Source organism: Mytilus trossulus, chromosome 2 (genome assembly GCF_036588685.1).
Source record: "Mytilus trossulus isolate FHL-02 chromosome 2, PNRI_Mtr1.1.1.hap1, whole genome shotgun sequence".
Taxonomy (NCBI): Eukaryota; Metazoa; Mollusca; class Bivalvia; order Mytilida; family Mytilidae; genus Mytilus; species Mytilus trossulus.
In genome coordinates this window covers 72,797,666-72,822,508 of record NC_086374.1, presented here as the reverse complement: position 1 = coordinate 72,822,508, position 24,843 = coordinate 72,797,666, and the positions used below count along the sequence as shown (strand labels likewise).

General features: G+C 31.8%; 1 long non-coding RNA gene across 1 annotated transcript; it reads left to right on the top strand.

The window, feature by feature from the left end:
• Positions 1-3,679: 3,679 nt before the first annotated feature.
• On the top strand, positions 3,680-9,726 carry LOC134705387 (uncharacterized). Its single transcript, XR_010105550.1, has 3 exons — positions 3,680-3,772; positions 8,472-8,537; positions 9,607-9,726. It is a non-coding gene; the product is annotated as an uncharacterized LOC134705387 (long non-coding RNA).
• Positions 9,727-24,843: the final 15,117 nt, after the last annotated feature.

Genomic DNA, 24,843 nt, shown 5'->3' with positions numbered 1-24,843 from the left:
TCATGCATTGTATAACGTCGTACTTTTTTTTATTTCGTGCAGCTCAATCATATAGCGCGATTTGCTTGACTTGCTACGTATAGAACCGAAATGCAAAAGCGGTATATATTTTGTTAAGTACAGTTGAATTAAAACGGAAAAATAATATTCATTTAAATTAGTATCCCCTTGGAGCAAAGATGTTTTCTGCTGCTTTTTCTTTTAGCTAAACACATGTGTTTATGGTGGATTGGGAAACAAGTTATTACAACTTATATTAATTCACTTTGAGGGTTCGAGTGCTTCCTTGTAGCCTTAGCCTGCTCTTCTCGAAATCTAAAAGGTTGAATTTTATGTGCAAGTGATATTGTTCTCTCTTAACACGGATCAGTCTTTTATCGCTCCCTTCCGACGGACTTTCATTGTTTCACAAGACCAGCATACTCGCAAATGGTGTCAAGGGCTTATTTTTTTTATCCGCTTTTGATAATTTCCGAATAAATATTTTATTTGTTGAATCGTTTGTTTCATCGCTTGTATTAAATGTTAAAAGAACCAACAGTTGAAAGCAAATTCAAAATTAACCACAATAAAATTAATTTGCATATTTCATAAAAGAAATTTAATCTCAACTATGAACAAGAAAACAGATGGGCCCAGATAATTTTAGCGAACAACTACTAGGGGAAATTTTAGCGCAGATATTAGAGCCCATTTTAGCGCAGGATAATCCGATTAATCCATTCAGCTGTATTTTCGATAGCCCATTTTAGCGAAAACTTTCCTAGTTGATTAATACTAAAACTAAGAAGGATTAATTAATGCTTGTTTAATATTATTATAGTTGTATGTATATATATGTTCACTTTGGTTCATCATGGAAATAAAAGTAATTCTATAGTTGTCACTCAGCTATTTACGTTTTTTTAAATACTATTATCAAATTGCAAACAACAACATATATAAGAATACAATGTACAGGCGAATGTGTACCTCAATCTAGACACGATAAAGAGAAAAATCAGTTCCGACTGCAACTTTATCAACAGTATTGTACTGATTGTGCATGGGTTTTCTCTTCTAGATCTCGCGCATGGGTCTGTGTTTTTTAATGGAAAGTGTGCAAACAAAATAAATATTGAAACAAATATATAAAGAAAAATGCAAGGATGAACTTAAGGATGTTTCATTAAACCTTAAACCATCGAAATTGAAAAAGAAGCATGCCAGCATTTTTTATCGTTGCATGTTCCTATGTCCCTAGAAACACACTATCCATTCTTTCTGATTTGAAAATGTGCAATATAAATTGATCTTTATTCTATTATAATCGTTCGTTCTAAGACACCAGGTCCCATTTACTGAAAAGAGAACATTCAAACTAGTCCCCCAAACTGCTTCAAATAATAGATAAAAGGGGAGAGAGAGGGTTTCAGAAACATTAAACCTGTTAGGAAAGTTTTGAATAAGCATTCAATGACATAATGGTCGCTGGACGTCAGCCATAAACAATGAAACAATACACACAAAAAATGCGCCAATTTGGGTTACGCAATGTTTCAACCAATCTCATTATTATAATTAAATCATACTATTGGTAGAGAAATTCACAATTTGTTTTATCAAATTGACAATTTGTTATTTCTTATTAATAATTTGTTATATCAAATTGATAATTTGTCATACCAAATTGATAATCTGTTATATCAAATTGATAATTTGTTATATCAAATTCATTATCTGTTATATCAAATTCATAATTCGTTACATCAAATTGGAAAAAGTTTATTAGCATGGTACGTAAAGGCTTCCGCAATTTTCAACGTTCTAGCACTACATGTCAAGTTTTACAGAACGTAACGTCAAAACAAGTAAAAAAGCATGGTGTGACATTATGACTAGACAAAAGTTGTCGCTGACTGTGTCGTTAATACTTCCGACATTTGATCGGAAATGGGTTCAAAAACATCCCTGAACAGTAGATTTTAATGTTATATAGTATTTTTTGTGCTATTATAATTTCAAAATTATCCCCCTCCAAAACTGTATAATATGACTTATCATACTTGTAACAAAAATGTAAAAAACGGCGTTTTGTGACATTTTGACTAGACAAAAACAAATAGATCGCGTTTATTTTTTCTTCAATATTTTCTCTTAAAACTTCGACACAATTTTTTATCATACATTTAAAAAAGAAATTTTCACGTTCGAATACAATTTTATATCGTAGAAAAGACTGTAACTGCCTATTACTTTTCAAAAGACACTTACCAAATACGCCAAAACGTCAGAAAACGGCGAGTGTGACATTTTAACGGATTTAATAAAATAAACAATTTAGGACATAATTTAAACAATACGTACTAATTGAAGACATAGAACGTAGTATATGTATTGTATAATTTTGACACAGGAAGGGTGGATAAATAAATTGTGGTTTGGATCTTCAGCATTCGTTCGAATTTCGAAAAGCTCCAAAATATATGCGAGATTTGGGTTTTGTGACAGAAATACAAATTTCAAAAAATCATTAATTCATTAATTCTGCCACGATCTTTTGAAATTTTGTAACAAAACTTTTTATTTATTTTTTCCTTATTATATACGGAATAAAAAGACATATCATTTTTGGATTAATCTATTTTAATTAACTTTAAAATCACTCTTAACTTCACCCCTATCCATATTTTTTTTCAATTTTCGGCTTGACCACAAAACAAAATGAACTGTTCGTCCTGGTCAGTCGCGTCCAGTTAACGATGACGTCATAAAGAAAACATACACCATCAACACCAAAGACTACCCTTGCTAGGAGTACAACTTTTTTTTAATAAGTTTTAAAAATGACAAAAATAACTTCAAAGCAAGGCTGATCATATGTCGCGGTGTTACTTGTCTACACGCTCAAAATCAGTGTTATTAGGGATCATCCGAGTAACAAAATGAATAAAAGTATTGATTTTAAGGCATATTCCATTTCTACTTTTAATTACGCACATTTTGATCTATACATTTATATAGTTATCAATCCCGAAACTTCTAAAAAATGCAATAAAGGCGAACTGGATTTGCAAAACCCGTATTATCACCAACTATTATATATATCAAGCACTCAAATTGACTATAGAATCTTATAATTTTTTTCCGCCATACGATCTCAAAACGTATGCAATAAAACGGAATTGTGTTCTAATTTAATGGATTAGTTATATCTTACCATTGACTATTGAAAACAAATTGACATTGATTTTCATTCGTCTCCGTAATATACCTGATATTGTAATGCATGTTTTATACTTTTCAAAATAATATAAAAGATATCTTTGTATTCGAGGGAGTTTGCAAAAATGTATTTTAGAAACAATGATCCCAATCCATTGACAAAGCACTTTAGTTAGATCAACACAAAAAGACAATTATTAAGTTATGAATATTATAACTGAACGATAAATCAAAAATTACAAAGAAAACCATTACACGAACTTAATAATAAATGACAGACAACAAACGAATAAGAAGCAGTATAGGCTTTGGCGCGATAAGCAGTTATTATTTTACTGGTAACAATTACTAAAACAGAGGATTTCAAACGAAATACATATGTCATACTAATCAGGGGTCATACTAATGTGCGAATGAACCTCTGAATCCGGCCCGCAAAAAAATCAAATTTAGAGTTTTCCATTTTCAGTAACAATAGGAGAGTACAAACCGATCAACGAAACTGGGTCAACAGAGCTCCAAACTCAGGATAATAAAAACACTGACCCTATGAGCACTGATCAACAAGGTATGTATGTATTGAAAACTTAATGATAGCTGTGTCTCAGTATTGATGTTTATGCATGCATTACCTATGTAAGCTTACCTCGTCCTACTATCTTATATCACTTCTGGTATGAGGTGGTTAATAGTCCAGATTTTATCGTCAGCATTTCGTATACTTTCCTTAAAGTTTGACATTATATAAAGGCAACATCAGGTCACAAAATCTCAAATCTAGTATATCGATTAATAAGATTAATTCAAGGTAACAACACTGCCAAAAAATAACATGAACTGCCAACAAAGTAGACCTGATGCGTCATCAGTGTATGCGTCATCTGCTAGAAATGTATCCCCTCCCCCCTGCAAATTCATTTCATTCACACCAATTTGTTTAGAAAAGAACTGTTGCAATGATAACATATTTGAATTGAAAGTTCAGAAAATAAATTCCGTATGACTGTTAATTAAACTAACTTTTTATTCAGGGAATTAACATACAACTTAATTGAAGCGATACTTTTTACAATGAACGTGGAGAGATATGATAATCTTCTATCAGTTTCTAGTGGATGTTTATACCTGAAGTGAACAGTTCACTTTTGTTCTTAAGTTTTGATCAGGTAGAAGCTATCATCAGCAACATCGGTATACTATTTCTTGATTAAGAAACGTAAAATAAAGCGAGTCACGGTAGATCGATCAAATACTGGACGTTTATCGTCTCCGTAATTTTCTTATTTTGATTGCCTTTTATTTCATCCCTTTCGTTATTTAAACTGTCTGACATCAAACGACACATACCATTTTTGTTGTTGTGTAAATCCATTTTCTTTACAAGCAAATTCTTAACATTCGGCTAGATGAAGTCTACCCCTTATATATTATTATGTGTAACCATGTATATGATCCTTTCTCGTAAATCCCGTTTGCTTGATATAACCCAAATCATAAACATTTGAGGCAATAATGCGAGGAAGTGCTCCTACAAGAATATTTGAAAATAATAAATATTATTGCTGCTCATTGCTAAGTTTTGTATGTTGTATTTTGTATAGTTCTTCTTTTGTCAGTCAATTTATCAACTCACTCGGTCTCGATTCAATTGTAGGATTAAAAAATCAGTGAACTACTGTTGCCCTGTTTGAGTATATTGTGTGATTGCCAATATGGAAACATCGGGTAACTACTGGTACTTAATTTTGACTATGATTTATGATTGCCCATTTACACCATCGGTTCACTACTATTGACATGTGTACTATTATTTGTCGGTTTGTCTCTTTCATTTTGAGCCATGGCTTTGTCAGTTTGTTTTAGATTTATGAGTTTGACTGTCCCTTTGGTATCTTTCGTCCTTCTTTTGCTAAGCTTTTACTACAATGTTACATCGCCCATGTATTTTTCTTGACTTTTAAAAAAAAATATTAAACATATTGTATTAACAATCACCTGTTACATCAACCATCAGTTGCCCAGGGGAGCAACTAAGGGGGCCCTAATTTTTACAGTCTCGTTTGTCGGGGAAGAGCAAATGAGAAAAAAAACTCCCACTATAAGTTATTAACATCAACCTTTATGAATATTATCTACCCTTGTACAAATGAATCTGAAATCATTATCGATTTGTATCTTTACCTCTCACCATATATATTTATTTGAATAAAGTATGTTTTTTTTTTATCTTTTTTTATTTTTCACAAAGGCTACCTGTATTTATTAAGCAGTTTCATTTTTATCGTACATCAAGTCTTTTGTTTTGTTAATTTCAATTACATTTAATTTCTGATCGAGTGATCCTCAGATCAAGTGCGATTTGATAAAGGGATCTTTAGTTCATTCATAAAAAAAATGGATTAATGATTTTGATTTTGATTTCCAAAAAGGATTTATTTCAAAGATATGGTGAGTAAATATTTGTTTATAAAATTAACCTGTTGATACAAAATGTCTTGTTACAATTAGATGATATACATGAAACACATACACAATAGAAATTACATGAAGCGAGTTGAGAGCAGTATACATATTATTATTCAATCAGTTTCAAAGAGGTCATTGCACTGACCTGACCACTTAACATATATATTTATGTACAAAAAATGTCACACATAGTAGAAAAAGATATTTAAGCAAAAATTGCATTTCATGTTTTATAATATTTAAAATCACCGATTTACCTTTCCCTTTCGTTTGATATTTTGCGAATTTTCTAGTTTTCCAGATAACCCATTTCGTAATTAGAAGCACCGTATCTAAAATTTGGGTATAAGATGCATCTGTATTAATGACCCCAAAAATTATACTTGTTTCCGATTTTTTTGATTTTTCGATATTTAATTTTGAACAAAAAACCCATGTTTTCTCAAAAAATTTCCGCCATACGTCTTCCACCAGTTTAAAATAAATAAAAAAGATGAAACAGTGATTCTTTTTTATTGCAAAAGTGACACTTCCCGTTTGAGCGATTCATTTTTTGTAATTTTTTTTCAGTAAATTATATTATGTAGTTACTTCCATTGAAGTTGTTTAGTTTTCCTGTTAGCTAAATTCTTATTCAAAGTTTGCCAAATGTATTCCCATGGTAGTTCATTCCCAAAATGTAAATTTCACTCAAACTAGCTTTTTGGAGCTGTTTATTCTCATAAATGTATCTAATATCTTTAAGGCATAGTTTTTTTGCGTCAACGACAACTTCATTTTTTTTTATAAATTGACAAGAATTTATTATTTTTATAGGTCTATCAGAATGACTTGAGTCTGTTTTTAAAACGTCAATTTGTTGAGGTGTTAACGAAGATTTAATGCGGCTGTATTATGCAAGCCAATTCCTTTTATCTTTAAGACTGTTAAAAAATATCAAAAGAAGTTTTAAAGGATTTATTGTTCAAGTCACATATATCTTTTATTTATTTTTTTCCACTGGAGGAAAAATTTGCATTATATAATGCATGTCCCTTGAACTTAAATTTACAATTGCCGAATATCTTTTCTTCTAAAAGGTCCTCTTTCGTGGCCGAAATTAAAAGTTTTTTTTATAATATTTGGACATAATGAGGGGTTCACACATTGCCGATTATTGCTCCCGTTTGAGATCATACAGCGATTCGACACGAAAAGTGAAAAAGTCGGATTAGTATCCTCAATTATTTGGAATGTCCTATTATTGTCAGAGCGCAATCGTTTAAGTTCGAAACAGATTCTTACTGGTCGGGAAGGGTCCGAATAGTTCGGCAAATCACTCCGACAGTTAGGTGCGTCCCGTAACATTCAGGGAAACTGAACTGATTTTGTCTAGTCGGATTACAATCGTGCCTATGTCGTGAATGATTCTGCTGTATCGGATCGAATTCCTCACAATGTTCTGTGTTTTCGGGACGGTGGTTTGTGGAACGGGATCCCGGAATGATCTGGAGAAATTTGTCTTTGCTGTTTTTCTGCGGATTGAGTCCAGATTGTATCCATATCTTGTCGATAGCGAACCGTTTTCGCCGAAACCGTTAAGAAAACAGTCCCGTTATTAATTCTAAATTCCTCAATGATACCCACGTCAGAGTCCCTACACTTACAGAATACAATACGACTGAGACCAGACAAAGCTTTTTACAATGCGATAGAACGGACCGTGTTAGGATTACGTTCCGACAGTACCTGATCATCCCGAGTCAAACTCCGGACAGTGATCGTTTCCTTTACTCCATCAATTAGTGTAGAGTAGTATTCGGGCCCGTATGCGGATCGGAACTGGAACTGCCAGGGAGTTTGCATCCCGAGTATGCCGACAGTTTTCGAACGGATAACTTCCGTCAGAGTCGGTTCACTGTCTTGTCACTATCTGATCTCTGTCGGATAACATTCGGTAGAATCGAGACGCAGTCGTGACAGACTCGATCAATTTTACCTGGCGAAAGATACAGATCGGATTAGAATCGGATTTAGAACGGGATTATCGGGATAAATTTGATTGGAAGCAGTTGAATATCGACGCTTTCTGAACAATATCTGATTGTTATCGTGATTAATTATTTTTTTACAAATTTTAATTAAAGTTTGAATTTCCATCCACGATTCATAGGATCTTAATTAGACTTTTGAAAAATTTTAATTGGGAATGGTCCTGGCAGGAAACATATTGAATGTGTGACCCCCAGCTTAAAACATATAGTGTCCTAACATGAACATATAAAAAAAAATCTGTATCATATTTTTTCGTCTAGTGACGTTAACCAGTATTTTCCTATTGCGATCTATTTTTGTGTATTTTTGTGTTTTTGAGTTGACAATACTGTACATTCTTTTCACCTGTTTTGATTTAATAAAGTCCCTTAAGTTTATCATTCTTATCCCTCCTTTTTCTTTTTTTTTTCAGCACACTGTTCTTGTTTGTTTTCCCATCCCATACAAAGGACCATATAATATTATTTATTGTTTTCTGTCAGAAACACTTTAGATAATGTCTAATAGATATTAAATTTCATTTAGTCTAACTGGATCATGATATTACAACCTTTATTATCGATAATTTTGTGTAATGAAAATGACATAGTTGTTTGGATTTTTGCGGGAACACATCGTCCGTACTATTGTGATGGTCCATTGTCAACATCGTATTGTCGGTGACTTCATAGATAAAACATTACTTGTTTAATACATGTATTGGCGTAACAGCTTTCTCTATACACATTGCCTTAACTATCATCCATAATCTGTTCAACATTTTTTAGCATCAACACTGAGAAAAACAGCTACTACAACTATACCAACTAGTCCAGTTGAGGGCAATGTTGCAGGTATGCATTTGATGTCATTTACATTTTATAAACCCGATAATGCGACCATAGTTGTATCTGAAGATCTAAGCTTGCGAAACATAATCGCAAGTGATTTGAGACCCTGGCACCTCTTATCGGTAAACCCATTGATTTTGACCGTTAAAATTATGTAGTGATGATTTCAATCGTTCTTTTTCCTGCTGGCGAAGTGTTTGTGTAATAAGGGCATCTTTGTTTAAAGTGCCCGGTTTTAAATTATTTAAACCATATGATAGAACAGAGAGTATGTTACTGCATTAACAGTATTTAAAACGAAAAAAAGTGTAGTGTTTGCAACTTGCTTTTGACATAAACGAAATCACGGTCATCGACAACATACATCATCAACTGTTCTTCTTGAATGACTAGTATCAGCTACTGATACAAAAACTGTTCGGTATTAATCATTCGCAGGACACTACCTTCACTTTCACTTTAATTCTAAAAATTATTCTTTAAACAAATTATTCTTTTAAACACGTGTCACACATATCCATTCTTAACGCAACAAAACATACAGCTATCAACTTGGTCTTTGTCTTTTACAGTATTTCAGGCCGATTAATATAAAAAAGATGTAACGGACCACTTCGAAAAAATTATTTGTAGAGGTATTGATACCATCAATCTACGGTATGACTTACTAGTTGGTAATAAAATTGAACAATTGTAAGGAGACTTATAAAAGGTCCATTGAAATTTCAACCCCATCAACATTCAAATCTTCCTTCACCGTGCTGGATACTAAAATTTTAGTCTTTGCAAAATACGTTTTATGATTGAAATCGTGAAATGCTTCATTCGAGATGCATCCAAATAATTAACATGAAGACACATTATAAATACGATAATTTCGAAGAGCTTTCCTAAACTGACCTTCACCAGGAACGCTTTAAGCGAAAATATTTTTTAAAGCCAGTGATGTATTAGAACCATAAAAAAATCCGTTAAGAAACATCAAATCCATCGAAGGTCAACTTTGAAACACTTCAAACAATCATTTTATCAGAAATTAAACTAATTTGACAAATTTCTTTACATCTAATAGGACGTTTATTGACGATAACCATGGGGTTGATCAGCGCAGTTTCATGTGTTATCATGATTTACAAAGCCGCATCAATGTTTTACCAAGTTATCAATATGGAATTATCACCTGCCGATGTAAGTAGATATATACATGAATAGATATAAGGTATTATATTATACTTTGGTCGATGATAAACATATGATAGGCTTTCTTAGTCAGAATGTCAACACATCCTTGTAGGTAGTACAGTTATTCGAGTGTTCCTTATGCAAAATGTTTTTAAAATGTTTGACCCTTTTATTCACATTTCAGCTTAACTTCTGCATTCTATTATGCATTTAGTCATTCTGGTATTTGAAAACAGCCTCTTTGCAACATACTTTATAAGGTAGTTCTGAAAATTTTACACAAATTAAAAAGTTAGGTTCAATATAACCAGCTTTAGGTGGATTCGTCTATAATATTTCAAATCAATTTATTCATTTGACGTATGCTTACATGACCTTTTGTGCAGGCGACTATAATGTTTTTTTTACGATTTTGATTAAATTGAGGAACCGCATTTTTTTGTCTTGAGGGAACTGAAGGTGTGAAGATACAAAAATGTTCTAAAGCGTCAACCAAACTTCAACGTCAAAGGAGAACTGCCACAATTGTAAGAAGGGTTAAAGCAAATAGCAATGAATATAAGATTATACGTGAGATAGAAATAAAACATGAAGCAATCTAATGACAAAATATTATTATACATTTCAAATAATATACAAAATCTTAAGCAATAGACATGGGTTATATAATATTTCAAGCTCCGAAGCAAACAAAACACTACATAAAAAGAAAAAAAACTAACAGAAATATATCCTGACTAACATATTGAAATGTTTGCACTCATTGTTGATACGTTGAAGTTCTTGCTCGCATATTTGACAGCATTGCTTGAAATATTACAATTTTTCATAAATGATAGAATATTTTGTTGTAATGAATGGATACCAAAATGTCTTTCACCAGGGAAACGAGATGGGTTTAAGATGAAATAAATAAAAATATGAATAACAAATTAAATATAAGTCTAAAATAGATGTGGTATGTATTTATATATATATATATAGAAAGGATACTAGCGCAAACAATGAGTACAACTACTGATAGACAAAAAATATGCAAAACACAACATGTATAGAAAACTAGCTACTGAGCAATATAAAGACAATAAGTCGAACAAGAGTACTCAAAACACCACATAAAAAACTTAAGACTTAGCAACATGAACTTGACCATACGCTTGTTATATATGAGATGCTTCAAAAGAAGGGTTTGAAGATCCGAATTCAAATGTGGAATCTTATGTTTTGTTCATGTAATTACAAACCCGGTGATAAGTCTAATCTATATTCTAAGAAGATGACGTGATTTTGGCAACGTCCATAGAAACAATTATGTTGTCATCTGCGTCAAATTAACCAACGTTTTGCACAAAATATTGGAAATCAGGTTATAGATTTCAAACGAGTCAAATAGTTAACATCTTTCATAAAAATCATGATAGATTATGCTATGGAATGTCGTTTCAAATAGAAAATAATAATGAATCGATAATAAAGTTATTTTAGTAAGTCTATCTCATTACAATTTAACAGAAGTGAAGACCAATTGTCGATAATATATTTTTTAATAGCTGATATCATTTTTCATTGCTATTCTCAAGAAAGTTTAAAAATCTTCATATCAGATTACCATTGCCCTTTTGAATAGATAAATATCTATGTTCCGGACCATATGAGTATTTGGATCATACGCGTATGGTCATGACCATATGCGTATACTCATATGGTCCGACCATACGCGTAAATATTAAAAATTGACGCCATAGTTAGCTTTCATCTCTAATTACATTCTTGTATGTAGGCTTGGTGTGGCCATTCCGATATGTCTGTGGTGTTTTTAAAAAGCTAAGAATCTTAAATTTCGTAACATGACTGCAATACACAAAATTCACAAAACTTTCCAGTGTCATCAAATCTTGTGTAACAGTTCAAGAAATTTTTATTTTTTTTAAGTCACTCGTAATGAAAAAAATTGGTAATGACCATCGGTATAAAATGTGTTTATCTTAGTTTTCGCATAGTATATAAAAAATAAAATAAACTATGTGTAACATCTAATTTTTATTTAGCTATTTTTTATCATAATATAATAATAAAATCATCTATATGAAAGCGTCTTTTTAACGAACTGTAATACCGTATGAATAGTTTATAAGTTTAAAAAGTAAATTGTAATAGAGTGTTACAGAGTGTTAATTACCCCGACCATACGCGTATGGTCCGACCGTACGCGTATGGTTGGACCATATGAGTATATACCCATATGGTCATGACCATACTCGTATGGTCCAAATACTCATATGGTCCGGAACATCTATACAAAACATTTTTAAGCCATTGTAAAATAAAATAAATAAAATAAAAACCCAGTGTAACACCATTTTTTATTGATTATTTGAAAATGTAAATTTGATTTCAGAAATATCCATTTCTAACGATTTATGGCAATTAAAACCAGTACAACAATCTATATAGTAATGACTGCGACTGCGATATATGACTGATATATGCATTGTATGCAATCATAGGTTTCAACGTAGTTTTCAATTGGGACTCGTTAATATTTTTTCGTTTGGGCTTGTATCATATTTTCCCTCCGGTTTATATGAATTGTTCATCCTATATTGACTCTTAAAATTCAAGAGTCTATCTAAAAATGAGGGTACTTTATCTAAAAATGAGGGTACTTTTTCTAAAAATGAGAGTACTTTTATATGGCCTTCCAAATACCGTTTCAATCCCTAACATCACTGTCTGAAGAGCATTTATTGTCAATATCCGGGTCTGGTGTACTAAAAAAATATTGACACTTTATGTTTGTGGTATAACATCGTGGCCACAAGTAAATTTTTTTTCTGTTTAGTATTAAATTTATTTTAAGATCCATTTTGTTACATCTTGTGATCCATTTTATTTGGCAATCGCCAATGGCAGTCATCAGGGTCAAAGAACATCAGTTGTTCGACCTGTTAGTCAAATGCGTTTTGTTTAAATATACTTTTTCACTTTTTATGGTCTTTTAGAAAATGTTTGTTTGTGGTGTTTTATACCCTTCTACAACGAAATCTTTTTTTACATGCACACGTATAAAAATTGCGGTTTTTATCCAACGCAATCATAGGTTTGAATGTAGTTTTCAATTTAGACTCGTTTACATTGTATATATATATATGTATCTAACATTAATTTGTAGGATCTATAGATAATTTAGCTGATCTGTAACAATTACATCTTCATGCCTTATATATCATGTACTGTAGTACGCCGTTAGATTAAAATTGACGAGGAAAGGTAACACACGGCCAGCGAAAGCTCTATTTTTTTGTAGAGCCCAGGTGGTCGTGTGGTCAAGCGGGACGGCTGCAGTGCAGGCGAATTGGTGTCACGATATCATAGTAGCATGGGTTCGAATCCCGGCAAGGGAAGGACCAAAAATTTGCGAAAGCAAATTTACAGATCTAACATTGTTGGGTTGATGTTTAGACGAGTTGTATATACATTATGCACACAGCCATGTATCACCATCATTGTTGGCGATTAGATGGATACATCTGTTATAGAGTTTCCCTGAATCAGACGTACTTATAAATATAATAATTTTCTGTGACTGTATCTTACATTAATTTGTAGGATCCTTTACTATAGATAATTTAGCTGATCTGTAATAATTACATCTTCATGCCTTATATATCATGTACTGTAGTACGCCGCTAGATTAAAATTGACGAGGAAAGGTAACACACGGCCAGCGAACGCTCTATTTTTTGTAGAGCCCAGGTGGTCGTGTGGTCAAGCGGGACGGCTGCAGTGCAGGCGAATTGGTGTCACGATATCATAGTAGCATGGGTTCGAATCCCGGCAAGGGAAGGACCAAAAATTTGCGAAAGCAAATTTACAGATCTAACATTGTTGGGTTGATGTTTAGACGAGTTGTATATACATTATGCACACAGCCATGTATCACCATCATTGTTGGCGATTAGATGGATACATCTGTTATAGAGTTTCCCTGAATCAGACGTACTTATAAATATAATAATTTTCTGTGACTGTATCTTACATTAATTTGTAGGATCCTTTACTATAGATAATTTAGCTGATCTGTAATAATTACATCTTCATGCCTTATATATCATGTACTGTAGTACGCCGCTAGATTAAAATTGACGAGGAAAGGTAACACACGGCCAGCGAACGCTCTATTTTTTGTAGAGCCCAGGTGGTCGTGTGGTCAAGCGGGACGGCTGCAGTGCAGGCGATTTGGTGTCACGATATCATAGTAGCATGGGTTCGAATCCCGGCAAGGGAAGAACCAAAAATTTGCGAAAGCAAATTTACAGATCTAACATTGTTGGGTTGATGTTTAGACGAGTTGTATATACATTATGCACACAGCCGTGTAACACCATCATTGATGGCGATCCGATGGATACATCTGTTGTAGAGTTTCCCTGACTCAGACGTACTTATAAATATAATAACTTTCTGTGACTGTATCTTACATTAATTTGTAGGATCCTTTACTACAGTTAATTTAGCTGATCTGTAACAATAACATCTTCATGCCTTATATATCATGTACTGTAGTACGCCGCTAGATTAAAACTGACGAGAAAAGGTAACACATGGCCAGCAAAAGCTCTATTTTTTGTAGAGCCCAGGTGGTCGTGTGGTCTAGCGGGACGGCTTCAGTGCAGGCGATTTGGTGTCACGATATCACAGTAGCATGGGTTCGAATCCCGGTGAGGGAAGAACTAAAAATTTGCGAAAGCAAATTTACAGATCTAACATTGTTGGGTTGATGTTTAGACGAGTTGTATATGCATTATGTTCACAGCCATGTATATATATATAGCAGCCAACAGTGGAAGTATGGTCTTACCAACAGCGGACGTATGGTCTATACAATAAACTAACATGCAACCGACTGAATAATATAGACTTTTGGAGACATATTCAAACAGAAATCATCATGGTTAAAAGCTTGTTGTCTTGTTGTCATCATGTTAAATACCGTTTACGTAACTCCGGTTTAGACTATAAAAAAACTGTATCATTTTCTAATCTACCGAGAAAAACTATGTTAAAGTATTAGCATGATAGAGACGAGTTGCACTATGTAGAAGCACTTCCTAAATTTACACAAAAACGTCTCAGTTACCCTGATATTTTACTCCATTTTTTATCATCTGCTGTGAGTAATGGAACATAATAATAGATTTTGTTATTACTTGGGATCGTTTATCAATTTTACACGAATGACATGCATGGTTCTCAATACATCATATTATTTTATATTTTCATAAATTAATCATTTTATAGGTAAAAACTTCACAGCAGGAAGTCGAAGAACAGATATATGATGCATTTACAATTGAAATGTCAGAAGAAGATGACGAAACCATACTCACTGAAGGAGTAACCACTTTAAACATTCCACCGACTTGTCACTTGGATATCATTGGAATAACTGAAAACTTTGTTTCTGACAAGATGTAGTTTTTTTGTCAATGGAGTTATTAATGGTTAAATTGTGACTTAAACCAAAAATCACACATGTCCTTTCAACACGTGAGAAAATTCATTGGAGCAATTAAAAAATATAACTGAACGTGACTATTGTTTTTTTAAAAATGGTCAAAACAGTTCTAAATAAAGAGTGAATGACGTTCGTGAAAATATCTCATATCTTGTCCAAGTTCGATATTATTTTTTTTCATTTTCTGTTTGATCACCTCCTGAACGTTTGTTATTCCTTAATCATAGCCTCTGAAATCATGTAAGTGACGTTATGGGTAATAATTCGCATCCGCTCTACAAAATCCTCACCATTTGTAAACATTCACAATTCACCTGCACCAGATACACATTTAAAGACGTTTTTGTTAAACGAACTGACAAAAGGTAAAACTGAAGGTGGATATCTTTGTGGATTGCCGTTTGTTAATAAATCATTCGAAAATAAACAATGACAATAATATTTTGCATAAAATGCCACCTGTTAAAATGTCAAATTCACGGCATCACACTCATGCTATTCATGTTTAGTACATGAAGGTATTTGCAATATAATTTCACGTGATATAAATTTAAATACGTCATAAATCTGTTAATTTATTTTTTGGCATTGTACAAGTTCATGCGTTTACAAACCTGTTTAGTGACTTTGTTACGCTAAATCTGTTAGATGTGCAATGCTTGATACTTTAGGCTGGAAGAATATATACGTATCCACCAAATGTATGACATTTGAGATAAATGGTAAGTTTTTATATTGTTTTTTGTTATATTTGGGTTTGTTTTATGCTATTGATTTGACTTAAACAGTTATTAATCCGAAAGGTAAAAAGATGCCAAGGCGATATTCGCAAAGTAAAATTAAAACTGCAATCTATCTGGTCCAAAATAAGTATATACAATTTTTATGAGGAAATTTGAATGAATCATAAACATATCATACATGGATCGCATGAGTTAATTCTAAGTTGATATAGTATCTTTGACGATTGGTTCTTTTTCATCATTTACAAATCCTTAATAAAAATATTATAGAACTCTACGCATGCACGAATATCAACTGTTCTCAATTAAAAAATCTTACATGTCAGATAATTGGTAGAAGAACATATTATATTTAATGTGTTACCAATGTCATTTACGTTTCACGAACTTTTAACGTATATACAACATTATCATAACGTTATGATAACGCTGTGTCTTTGCTTGGTAGCACATTGTACCTATTGAATTTGAATAAACTCTCAACTAACTCTCCTTACTTTTTTTTGGTAATATCATTTCTTTCTTTAAATCAATAGTCTTCTGTCAAAGGCTATATGAATTGCTATATGTATTTATGATGAGTTTATTAGTCTATAATTGTTTTATCTGTTTGAAGTGTTTTTCTCTGTTATTCTTTATTTCTGTTTTTATTGCTGCCTTTGTACTTCCATTCTTTCAAAAATAAATGCCTTATTTTCGGTAAAACTAGAAATCAAATATAACATAAATTTGTTTAATGGTTAAACTGTACTTGCTTTGTAAATGAAAAAGGGAGGCGAGAGAAACAAAAGGGATATTCAAACTCATAACTATATTAAAAATTGACAACACCATGGAAAAAAATAGAAAAAAAAACACAAACAAAAAAACGAACATATAACACAACGTAGAAAACTAAGCAATACAATGTGTTTCCTTCGGTTTAAGTTTTTAACCCAGTTTTGTTTTCTGTTAATCGATTTGTGATTTTGAACAGCGATATACTACTGTTGCTTTCGGTTACCACTTTTGCCATAGCGAGTCTGCACCATTTGATGAAAATACAAATGTACATTAAAACTGCAAATACACTTTTTTTTTTAAATTTTCTTTGCAATTTATACAATTTATAGTACAGCTAAAATTGAGATCTGCTATGCTGCATAATGCTGAAGGACTTGATAATTGCTTTACTTCTAAATACAATTGTTTTTATTGGAACTCTATTATCCAAAACTTTCTCATTTCATGACAAAGATAAAATATTGAACTTTTTGACCAAGTTAAGTAAATATCATCTTGCGGTCACTAGAAAGTACCCAGAAAGCCGCATAAGACACTTACCGAATAATCCTTAACCCTAAGACTATACATTATAATTTAAACGGTTGATCTTATTATAAAATGTGCCTCAACATAGAACTATTCTTATCACTACATGGTTAAGGGTTAGGTTTTATTATACATGGTATACGTATAAAGGTTATGAAAATAGTAAAATTACAAAAAACTGAACTCCAAGGAAATTTCAAAAAGAAGTTCCGTAAATCAATTGGCAAATTACAAGCTCAAACACAGTAAACGAATGGATAAAAACTGTCATATGAGGCAGGGATATGGTTCATGTTAAAGCAGGCATACGTTAAGTATGTAGTGATGTATTGGTATTTGATTACATATAGGCTGAATAACAAAAAGTAAATAGTATTCTAATATCCTGTTTTCCATAGACTTCACATATTGTGTACACTGTCTAATAATGCTTTGTTGAGCTTAAAATTTGAACATTTAAAAATATATATTTTTTGAGATAAGTAAAATTTGATTACATATTTTTCACGCCGCTGCCTTTTAAGGCCCACTTTACGGGAAAAGTTTTTCTCATTGTGAAAGCTATACGGTTGCCTTTAATTGCTTGGATTTATTTTATTCGAACTTTGGTAAATAGTTGTTGCATTGACAACCATACCACATTTTATATGCATATAAGTCATCCATTACAAATCAAAAACTCGTTCTGCAAGGTTTGAAGAACTTTAAATTGCTTCAATATTACAATCTAACGTGCAAGACATATGTTATTGAGACCTTTCTGGATAGGAATCTCTCCATGTTTCTTTCTTTAAATCAACCACGCTTGATTTGTATATGATAAAATTAAGAATATTACGGAAAAGGTAATTTATTCAAGATTATATAATGCATATAACAAGGATGTGTTCGGACATGGATTCCCCACTTGCACTATCATGTTATATGTATAGTGGACAGTGCAATTGCGGGAAAAGCTCTAATTTGATGTGTCATATCTATAAATTAACAGTTAACAAATCTTTGAATTTTTGAAAAACTTAGGCTTTTTTACCTCAGGAATAGCTTACCTTAGCTGTATTTTTCAAAACCTTAAGGAATGTTTAGTCCTCAATGCTCTTCAACTTCGTACTCTATTTGGCCTTTTATTTTTTTTTATTCGAGCTTCTCTGATGAGTTTTTTAAAGACGAAACGCGCTTCTGGCATAAATATAAAAGTTCTAATCCTGGTATCTATATTGAGCTTATTTATTGACATTAAAGTGCAATTCGCCAAAAAAACTTTTTTTGATATTATGTTCACCCTAGATTTATAAGCATATTTATTTGTTAAGGTAAGTGATTAAAACAATTTTTAAACCGACTATCAATTATGTACAAGTCGCCATCTTGAAAACTAGTAATTACGGATATCTTATTACCACAAAGTCCTAGAACCTAGTATGAAAAGACATAGTCGTTATTCAGTACCAAATTGACTTGTAAAGTTTATGGATGTTCTATCTGACCAAGTAATAGAAGAAGCCTACATAGTATCTGGATCCAGTAAAAAGGAAAGAATGGTACAAGACTAAGATCTATATCAAGTATGATATAGAACTTAGGTTATTATAAATGTCTAGTACTATTGATATAGTAGTCTCAATATGGGGAGAAAGTCTGCAGGTACTTATACTGGAGGAATTGTAAACAGAGATTTATCGTTATGCTCTTATATAGATTACAAAAAATTGTTGATTTGAGAGTTCTTGAAAATATTTTTTTAACTGCTTTTTTCTAATTTATATTTTTAGTTCATTTTGGGTTTCCCCCCTAACTTGACCAACGTTCAAAAAATTGTCTAGGGTAATCTTGATTAGCTTAATTATCACCAGAGTAGTGTGAAAGTGAAAAACTAGGGTATTCTAATGGTCGACTTCATGGCAGGCTTGTTGATTTAAAAAGTAAAAACACAAAAATACTGAACTCCGAGGAAAATTCAAAAAGGAAAGTCCAAAATCAAACGGCAAAATCAAAAGTCCAAACACATCAAACGAATGAATAACAACTGTCATATTCCTGACTTGATGCAGTCATTTTCTAATGTAGAAAAAGGTGGATTGAACCTGGTTGTATTGCTAGCTAAACCTCTCACTTGTATGATAGTCGCATCAAATTCGTTTCCATTACATTGTCAACGATGCGTGAACAAAACATACCCAAAGAGGAAAAATTGGGGTACAGGAGTCAACATTGTGTTATCATCTTCATCACTATAAAAACAACAAATGTAACGAACACGCACAAAACAGCATACATCAAATTTAACATCCTCATTTTGCTTATACATACAATTAACAAGGTACACAAATCACGTGCGTGAAATGAGAAGATCTTTCAGATTATTGTTCATATTGTACAAAATAGAAGGTAGAACAATTCGGAAATACAAATACATATTAATTATAGGTTCGGACCCGAAATCTCACTTGTAACACTTTGGGAACAAAATTTAGAGCTACATAGAAAATGTATAGTATAGGCTTAAATTTAAGACATGTTAAGAAGAGGTGTAGGTCTAATCCCCATGTTATCTGTTTTCAATATTCCTATTATACATATTGCAGCACCTATTAAAACGCTTGGTCACGTTATTCGTAATCAATACATCTCGTTATTGTCCAAACAAATGGTAACGGAAACAATTTTCATTTTTCAAGGTCTTTGACTTTTTGTTGTGGAATTATCTGTCGAACATTCGGATTGTATTTGTGTCATTCCAAATATATGGAAGAGTTTAATTTCAAAGCTGTCCACTCTTCCACGATAAATGTTGAATTGCCTGCTCCCCTTTTCTCAATTTTCAGAACTCAAATTATGCTGTGACTTCATTTTCACTCTTGATAAACAGTTTTATATTAAAAAATGAACACCTTTTTTTTATATACTTTTTCATCCTTTTAACATGTGAAATAAGAATATTTATTAGTTAACTTCGAACTATAAAAATGCAGAATATACCGTGCAGGTTTTGCTTTTGTTGAAAGAGATATGAGACCTGGAAAAATATGTCATATAGAACCAGCACACTCAAATCAAACGAGAAATCATATGTGAGTTAAAGTTATTGGATCTCGAGTGTAAAAGTAATAAATTAACGTATTTTTATAGTATAGGTTTTTCCATTATCCACATTATATCACATGATCTATACAATTTTACAAATTTACCGCCCTCCCCCCCCCCCCCCACCCGATTTCATCGAGATATAATGCCAAACACTAGAAGTATTACAGTTACACCTTTCATTTGGTCATGGCTTTCAAATGTCTAAATATAAGTGTTTCCTTACAATTTTTACCCTGACAATCAAAAAGTAAATACCATTTCATTCGAACGGACGCACTAGACTGGGCAACTTAAATAACTATAGTAACTTTACTCATGCCAAGTATTTCTATATTTGAAATAAAGATAAATTCTGCACAATTATTTTTAAAAGTGCGAATATGACAAAGATTAATAGGGGAAAACTAATGGTGGTATTACACCAAAAAGTAATTAAATATTACTAAAAGCAATTATATGTTTATCTTTTAATATGTGTGTATCTCATAATGAAGTAGCTTAGATGAACGAAAAAGAAATGGTATTGATCTTTTACATCTCATCTGTTTATAGGCAGACAAAATTGTTTCTCAGTTTCAATATAAAAATATCAAACCCTTTTCAAATTTTTATCTTCACTATTTACTTATTTCATTTCTTTTAAAACTAATCATGTCATATTTTGAAAAAATCTATTTTAATTATTTTTTTTTTTATTGTGATTGAAAATTATGATGCATTTTTTTGCTCATTCTAAGCGCCGTGGTTGGCAAACAAGTAAATTTCAAGTAATTTTATCGTTGCATATTCAATTTCTTGAATATGTTATAATGTGTGTTAGAAAATGGACACGGACTGTAAATTGTCTAAGGTCTAAATTACCAAATTGTAATTTGCAAAAAATAATATAAGGGGATCCAATTCTAAGATTTTGAATTATTTATTTATAACAGACACAATTTTTTTGCATTCAGGATTGTGCAGTGCAGGTTTGTGAACATTACTATAAAATTTACTAAAATTGGGATTGAAATATATCAGTTATTTGATAACATCCTTTATGAAAAGATACAATTCAATATTGCATCAAAAGAGGTTCATGTATTACTGATTGGACAATATCGATATTTACTAGTCAATAACGTTTTTTTTTGGTTATGTCATATGTATAAAATAGCCTTTTAAGTTACTAGTCTACCTGTTTGCAGCTATTGCCATCGTTAGATATCTCAGGTGAGTATTTGTGATCTCAAATTAATAATGTCTTGTATACTAAATAAAAGTAATATACAAAAAATACTGATCTCAGAGGAAAATCAATTCGAAAAGTCCATAATCACATAGCAAAATCAAATGACAAAACGCGTTTTGCACAAATGTTTGTTCAAATGGTTTGTTTTTACCTAGTACATGAATTTGATGGAACATAACAACTGTTTGTATTCAAACGCGTCTGGTGTATTTGAAACAAACGTCCGTTAAACTCAAATATTGGCCTGGAATTTATGGGGAGTTTTGTCTAATATTAAAATAATAAATTGTTTAAAAAGTGTAAGCGAAAGCTTAGTTTAGAACATATTTTATCCCATAATGAATTATCAGGAGCCTGTAATTCAGTGGTTGTCGTTTGTTTATGTGTTACATATTTATTTTTCGTTCATTTTTTTTTTACATAAATAAGGCCGTTAGTTTTCTCGTTTGAATTATTTTACATTGTCTTATCGGGGCCTATATGCGGTATGGGCTTTTATCATTGTTGAAGGCCGTACGGTGACCTATAATTGCTAATGTTTGCGTCATTTTGGTCTTTTGTGGAAAGTTGTCTCATCGGCAATCATACCACATCTTCTTTTTTATATATTGTAAATTCGATGTTACTTGCAGCCTGTTCACTAATTAAAAATGAATCATCAGTCTCACATCATCGCTTTTCCCTCTTTTTCGACTTTCATTGCATATCTGGAATTTTACAATGTATTCAAATAACAGCATAAGTCCAGGTACTCCTGTTATAAGTCACCGAATTTCCCACGAAAAAAGCTCGGTAAAATATTATCAAATATTATAAGAATTAACATATATATTCTTTTATATACAGTGTTTAAATAAAGTAAAGTATTTGATTGTATCAATGACTTATTTACATACTTTCTATTCACTTCATTCCGGATGGAGCATAAGATCTTTACAAGATTTTGCTTAAGTTATGCTTCCATTGTTAGATGTCAAGTTGTTTCTGGTCTTCCTATTGGTCTTTCTGTTTGTCTTTTCCCCTTTGGTTTCAATCAATACTGTTTGGCACGATTTTGCAAACTCGCCTCAGATAATTGTGGTGGACATTTTGATCGATTTGATACATAAAGACAGGTATACAATTTTCATATCACAATTCAAACATACATGTATATCTATTAATTCAATATGTATGCTATAACATTTGATAAAAATGATTTCTAAATTCTTAATTTCGAATTCCGAATTCTGAATGGCGAATTCTGAATGCTGAATTCTGAATTATAGGTGAGCCTTCTCGGCTTTCGTAGATATCTGTTTTGACTCTCCATCATTCACTTCACTACATAACGAAAGCTTTAACATTAATGTTTTATAGCTATCGCCTTATCGTTGCTTTGTTTTCCTATTGTTTAGACATGTTCACCATAAGCCGATTCCGAAACCGAAACCGAAACCAATACCGAAACCGAAACCAAAAATAGAAGTACGGTAAATGGTAAATTAAATAAACCCGTTTACTCAATTTTATTGTTTAGAAGGAGTAGGTCCGGTAAGGACCGACTTTGGCCTCAAATCTCAGGTTCATCTGACGAAAGATTTTGACCACTTTTTAAACACTTTAGTGTCTATTTTATTTGAAACAATAAGTTTATGTGAAAGATTTTAACTGATTTTGTCATTAAAAACGACCCGATTCGAGCTCAAATGTGAAAAATATACCAAATATGCTGAAAAATGTAACTTTTCAGATGGTTTTCGTCAAAAATGAAAGTGGCCGCTTCCGTGTTCATCCTTAACCTTTATATATGTTATGTATTATCATAAAATACAACTTACATTTTAATATTAAGGATGAACACGAATGGGTCACTTTCGTTTCACACTAAAACCGTCTAAAATTTAACTTAAGTGCTAGAATTGTGAAGATTTCAGTAATTTAGCATGACTAAATGTTGCTAGTTCCTGATATATAAGCATTGAATTGTCAAAAACAGCCCACATTTATGAAGCAGAAGCATTCTACTGTTCAATTAATAACTAAGAGTGTACATTTTAACAATTTTGTAAAACTGCTATATTTTGGGATAAAAAAGGGGTCTTACTGAACCTACTCCTTAAAAAAACTAGATGGAGCATTTATCCAATTCAAAAATTAACATGAATCAAAAAAGTAAAATTCAAAGTTCTAATACACTAAAGTAAGAAGTCTACATTTAAGATTTGGATGTTAATATATTGTTGATGATGTACATTGATTATTAGCAAGTTTCGTCTAAGGGAAAGAATTGTACATAGTTCTACAATATGTGCAATATCGTTTCGAAAAATATATATATGAATGGAACCTTTACTTAGAAAATGAAACAAAACAAATACGTAAAAGGCAAACATTTTTTTACTATATTATAATTGTATGACTACTATTAATCTGTGTCAGAAGAAGGGGGTAAAAAAAGCTTGATGGTGCCTTCGGCAAAATTACTTTCAACAGTATGTTATACATTTCCAATGTTTTCTCTTCTTTTCTTTTCTTTTTCTTGAACACGTTTGATTGTCCTTCCTGATGTGCTAGTTTCTTAAATATTCATCCTCAACTTTTAAGCAAATTATTTCATTGTTTAAATTGTTATCAAGAAAATAAAAACTGACTTTAACGCATTTGTGATGGAAATACTATTTACAGTTGCCTTATATATTTTTAAAGTATTGCTTATTATCTATTCGTTCTTGATGTAAGCAAAACTTTTTTGATAAAGCTATCCATGAAATTTGGATAGTTCTCCATCAAGCTTTCAGATCATTTACAACATATTCGTCAGCTGAAAAATAAAAATAATCTACGAAGGGTGATTGTCTAGAATTGGAAGAATAATGTATATCATAAATAAATTGTATCATTATCTTAAATTGTATATTACTTCCTTGGTGTAATTAGATATTGGTTGAATTTAACTTTACTTTTTGATAGAATCATGTGAATTGATGAATTGAAGTAATACTCTTAAAAATGTCAAAACGTCAAATGTATTCAAATTTCAAACAATATAATGGAGTAAAATTGTTGAACTAATTAACATTATAAACATTTCTCATTCCATACAATTTTTGCTTTCGGTATCGGCTTATGGTGAACATGTTTAGATTTCCTAATAGGTCGTTGTCTTTAAAATGCAGATCTTCCCTTACCTAGCCTACGTTTAATAGATATACAAAGATGTGGAATGCGTGTCAATGAAAAAACTTTCGAAGTCAC